Here is a 6,207-nt window from a genome sequence, read left to right on the forward strand (position 1 = left end):
TTGTGGGTAGGACAAAACTCACAATCAAGGGTTCATTTGTACAGTTCCAGATTGAAACATCTAGCATCTGAACATCCAAATAAGGTAAGTCAATCTAAGGTATATTTCAAAATCATGTTAATGGAATTTGAGATGGTTTACTGCACTGAATAGTCATGTAGGTGAAGCAGAAGAAAGAGGGTAGCTACTCCACACTTCTTGCTTACTATCTATTGCATAGGAACAAAATTTTATTTCAATCAACAATGATATTTGAGAAGGATTTAATTCTGAATTTAAATTCAGAAATTAATTTTTCAGGAAATCCTAGCAGAAAATTAATAAAGTTACATGGACATGTGTGTGTGTGTCATTTTTAAAAAAGCAACATTTAAGAATTTTAGATTTTATGAAAGCAAGATTTTATAGTTCATAGAGAATACACATGGAGCCTTCCTGATCCTATCAGGATAATAACACAATATTATAGTTGTTAAAACACCATATAACAGTTATAATATTATTACCTACTCAATGGTTTGTCAATCATTTATAAAAGGCTTTTATGTTATGCAAATTAAATGTACTATGAAAACTGGCTTAAAAGCAGGGCACTGGTGGCTTACACCTATAATCCTAACTACTCAGGAGGCTGAGATCTTAGAATGGAGGTTTGAGGCCATCCTGAGCAGGAAAGACCATGAGACCCTTATCTTCAATTAACCACTAGAAAACCAGAAATGGTAGAGCACTAACCTTGAGAGAAAAAGCTCAGAGACAATGTCCAGGCCCTGAGTTCAAGCCCCATAACCAACAAAAAGAAAAAAAAGAAAGAAAATTGGCTCCTACATAACATGGAATTAATGAATGATACATATCACTATTTGTATTAATGCAATGCATCAAGAAGAACATTTATAGTGATACCCTGATTTTGAGGCAGTTAGGTCTTGATGTTTGTGTTCTGTGTGTGTGTGTGTGTGTGTGTGTGTGTGTGTGTGTGTGTGTGTGTGTGTGTGTGTGTGTGTGTGTGTGTGTGTGTGTGTGTGTGTGTGTGTCTTTGGGCTTTAGCTCAGAACCTGGATGCTTTTCTGCTCATAGTACTCAACCACTTGAGCCACAGCTCCACGTTCAGCTTTTCGGTGGTTAACTGGAGATAAGCATCTCATGGACTTTCCTGCCTGGGCTGGCTTCAAACTGTAATCCTCAGATCTCAGCCTGAGTAGCTAGGATTACAGGCTTGAGTCACACTGGTGGCTGGCTTCATCAGTTTTTGAACATTGGAAATATTAACTATGTTCTTGTTTGTACAGAAATACAAGTGAAATTCAGGTTTTTGATGATAAGATACCTAATTTAAAAATGAGTCAGTTGGGCATAGGTTTAACAAGAGTAAGATTTCCATAGTGCCTATGCCCATTACATCCTCTTCATTTTTTTGTAATAATACTATCTTAAGCTTTGAGTGCTTTTTGCCATGCTGGTAAAGAAATCTTGGTAGTATTGAACAACAGTATTCGTCATTCCAACCAAATTATACTTTGGTCCCTAGGAATAAAAGAATGAAAGAAATTATTTATAGATCTTTTCAGCTAGCACTGTCCCGTAAGACATGAAGACATTACAGTTTCAGAATATGAAATGTGAGCTAGCCATTGTAACATAAGTTCAAAATTAAGTAAATTGAAATACATATTTAATAAAGCATGTTCCCTATTTTCTTTCTATTTTTATTATAACAAAGATAAACCATCTTTATTCTTTAGTGTATTTGTATAGTATTTGCTAGATACTTCAGTCATAGACCGAGACAGACAGGGCAGGTCACAGTGCAGAGCCGTGGACAAGCAACAGTGAATGGAAATCATTTTTTATTAGCATAGATTTGTTGTTTGGGGAAAAGTTACATTTCATATATCAATATATACATGGAGTGTTCCTTGACTTGAGTCAACCCCTCAGTCACTTTCTGTCATCCTAATCCCTATTTTCCCAAACCAGTTTTAATAAGCTTCATTGTTCTATTTTCCTTTACTTAAAAAACTTTTTTTATTGTCAAAGTGATGTACATGGGGTTACAGTCACATAAGTAAGGTAATGAGTACATTTCTTGTCAAACTTGTTACCCCTTCCCTCGTTTTTCTCCTGCTTTCCCTCCCCCCACCCTCACCACTCCCAAGTTGTACAGATCATTTCCAACATATTGTCTTGTGTATATCTATTTTCACACATAAGGAATTTTGACCATATTCACACTTCTTTGCCCTGTTCATTTGCCCTTCCCCTCCCACTACATGCCACACACACACACACACACACACACACACACACACACACACACACACACACTGGATAGCACCTGTTTGACATTCCTGGTTTTATGTTTTCATTTTTAAGTGCAATGCTAACTGTTCAAAGGCATTTCACCATGATGTTTCTTACATGCATACACAATATTTTCATCAGACTGACCACCTAGTTTACTACCATGTTTCCGATCTCTACAACCCTCTATTATTCAAGAGTTTTCAATGACATTTTTTAAATCCCTGTGGGATTTTTCATTATACCTGTTTTAATATTATCTTCTGTTTGTGATAAATTATCTCCATTTCTAGTAGTATGTTAGTGCATTTTATGTTTCTAAAACAAAATATTTGAATCAGGTGTTTTATAAAGAGGCTTATTTAGATCACAACTGTCATGGTAAAGGATCCAAACAATATGACATTAGCCTCTTGATGAGAAATCTTGGTCACATCACAAAAAAATGGAAAGAGAATTGGTAGCACGCAGAAAAGGCCAGGAATAGGTCATGATCTTTTTTTTTGTAACAACCTGTTCTCCTGGAGTTAATATGATTCATGATATAGCATTTATTCATTTTTTACATTATTCAGATCATTTATATTGTTAGCGTTGGTAAACAATACATTTTAAAGTATTTATTGCAAAGGTTATGTACAGAGGGGTTACAGTTACATAAGTAAGGTAATGAGTACATTTCTTTTCAAGCACTGTTATTCACACCCTCATTTTCTCTCTCTTTCCACCCCATCCCTTCCCCCAAAATTGTATTATTCTTTTCCAACATATTGCCTAGTGAGTAATGCTGTTGCATTTGTTCACCCTTTGTCCCATCATTTCTGTTATTCCTCTACCCTTCCCTAACACAGATAAACTAACATACAAGAAAAACGGTACCAAAATCAGAAACAGTGACCACAGGGAATAAACCAGAAAAGAAAAGAAATGAAAGACAAAAGAAATAACTGCAAACCGTACACTTGAAAAAAGAAAGAAAAACAAAACAATCACAAAACTCTGTTCTAATTATTATAAATGAGGGAACCATGGAGCCTTTGTTTCTTTGAGTCTGGCTTACTTCATTTAATATGATACCCATCAATATCCCAACAACAGTCTCTAATGAAATAAAGGAAGCAACCCAAAAATTCATATGGAATAATAGAAAACTCAAAATCAAAAACAATCATTATCGGGAAGAACAGTGCTGGAGGAGTATCAATGCCAAACTTCAAACTTATTATAAAGCTGTAGTCATAAAAACATCCTGGTATTGGCACATGAACAGGCCTGAGGACCAATAGAATAGAATTGAAGACCTAGAAATGAACCCACATACCTATGGCCACCTGATCTTTGATAAGGGAGCCAAAATCATCAGATGGAAGAGACAGCCTCTTCAACAAATGGTGTTGGCAGAATTGGCTATGCACATGTAGAATATTTAAGTTAGATCCTTATATATCACCCTACATGAGAATAAACTCCAAATGGATCAAAGACCTCGAGGTAAGAGCAAATACACTAAAAATATTACAGCACAAATCCATTCTTGATGGTAATACCCAAATGGGCTAATGCCCCAATGAGGTATTACCCTCTTACTAGGCCCTATGTCTTGAAGATACCACACATTACAAAAAAGACTATCAGCCAAGTGACAGTGGTGCTCCCCTGTAATCTTAGCTACTCGGGAGACTGAGATCTGAGGATTAGAGTTCAAAAGCAGCCAAGGCATGAAAGTATGTGAGACTCTTGTCTCCAATTAAGCACAAAAAAGCTTGAAGTAGAGGTGTGGCTCAAATGGTAAAGTGCCAGTCTTGAGCAAAAAAGCTCAGGGACAGCCCCAAAAGAGACTATCAGTCTCAGGAACAATGATATAAATTCAAGATAATGAAGAATACTGATTTTTAAATTGTTATTGTAAAGGTAATGCACAGAAGGTACTATTTACATAAGGCAGGTAATGAGTATATTTCTTTTTGAACAATGTCATCTCTTCCCTGGTTTTCTCCCAGTTTTTCCCTACAGTTCCCCCAAACACAAGTTGTATAGTTCATTTTCAACAGTGTGTAGTGTATCACTGTTACATTTGTTCATTCTTTGTCCCACCCGTTCTGTGCTCTCCCTTATTTTTTAACTTCTGCTAATGTCATATTTAGACTTATGAACACAAAAGAAGTTTGGGGGATTTATTGAAAATAATTGTTAGTTTTTCAAATATACTTAAAGTAACTTTCATGTCTTTATAATTTTTTCAGCAAAAGCACTAAACTCACACAATCTTAATATTGGATAAAATAGATGATATTTATTTATTTTTTACCACTGTCAATGTCAATTTCAACTTTCTGTGTGTACATACATTTGGTCCTTCTAGAGAGGAAATGGTACATATTTGCATGGCATGTTCCACCTATGCTATATGTACACATATTCATTGAGAAAATATAAAAGTATGCTAAAACCTGTTGGCTTAATTCATAGTCTCTGAAACACTGAAATGGTAATTATATTCTTTTTTGTCATGGCATGAAGTATTATTAAAATAGATAATATTTTCCAACTACCTGATATTATCCCTAAATTCTCAAAAACAAAAGTGTTTAATGAGACTAAAAAGATAAAGAAATAAGTAAATATATGATAAATAGGTATAGAATAATCCTCAATTACACTACTAGATAAATCCCAAGAAATGAAGTGAGCTTTTCAAAGAGATACTTCCATTTGTATTTAGCATAGCATTATTCACACTAGCCAGGATATGGAACCAATTTAAATATCCATCAACATTAGAACATATAAGCAAAATATGGCTTATAAAACACACAATGACATACTATTCAGATATGGTAAAAACATTGTCATTTAATTGTGACAGTGACAACATGCATGAACCTACAAGGTGTTACACTACATGAAATAGTCAGGACCATGAAAAGCATCACAAGACATTACTTAGAATCTAAGAAAATTTATCTTGTAAGAATTGAGAGTATCCTTATCTTGGGGTTCATTTCACCTACATCAACTTATCTGACCATTTCTGCTTGTCTCAAACATATACTAGCAATTGCAAATAAGGGAAAGCATGAGACCTATGTTTCTTTAGGCCTGGCTTACTTCACTTAATATAATTTTTTCCAAGTTTTTCTATTTCCTAACAAATGGAGTAATGTCATTCTTTCTGATAGGGGCATAGAATTCCATTGTGTATATATACCACATTTTCTTGATCATTTCTAACATATTTATAAGATGATTTCTTTGTTGCTTTGTATGTCCCTCCCCCATGGTATAACCCCTGTTTTCACTGTATTTGATGTTGGTATACTTTGTGGAAGGGAAAAAACAAATTGTTTAAATAGGGATACAGGTGGACCCATTGCAACAAGACATTATGTCGAAAAATGAACTTTACAACTTTGGCAGGAGTGTGGGGGGGGGGAGCTTGGAAGAAACGGTAAGGGAAAACAAAGGAGGAAGCAACAATGCTTGATAAGAAATGTACTCATTACCTTGCCCAGGTAATTGTAATCCCTCTGTACGGTATTTTCACAAAAAAAAAGTTGAGAGTAGAAGAGTGGTTAGTAGAGACTGGGAAGAGGAGAGGAGACATAGAATTTGCTGATAGTGTACAATGTTATAGTAAGTTTGATAGGAAGAAAAAATTCTGATTTCTGTCATAGCAGGATGAATAATTATAATAATACACTGAATATCAGAATAGATAGAAGAGAGAAAATTGAATGTGTTCATTGTAAAGAAATGATAAACAATGTATCTGATGGGCATGCTAATTACTCTGTATTGATCATTAGCCAATGAATTTGTGAATCAATATATTACATTGTGACTGATAAATATGCATCATTATTATATGTCATACAAAAAGATAAAACCAATTAATAAACTAAC

This window comes from Dipodomys merriami, unplaced genomic scaffold (assembly GCF_024711535.1).
Source record: "Dipodomys merriami isolate MVZ:Mamm:240054 unplaced genomic scaffold, mDipMer1.0.p SCAF_3, whole genome shotgun sequence".
NCBI classification, from domain to species: domain Eukaryota; kingdom Metazoa; phylum Chordata; class Mammalia; order Rodentia; family Heteromyidae; genus Dipodomys; species Dipodomys merriami.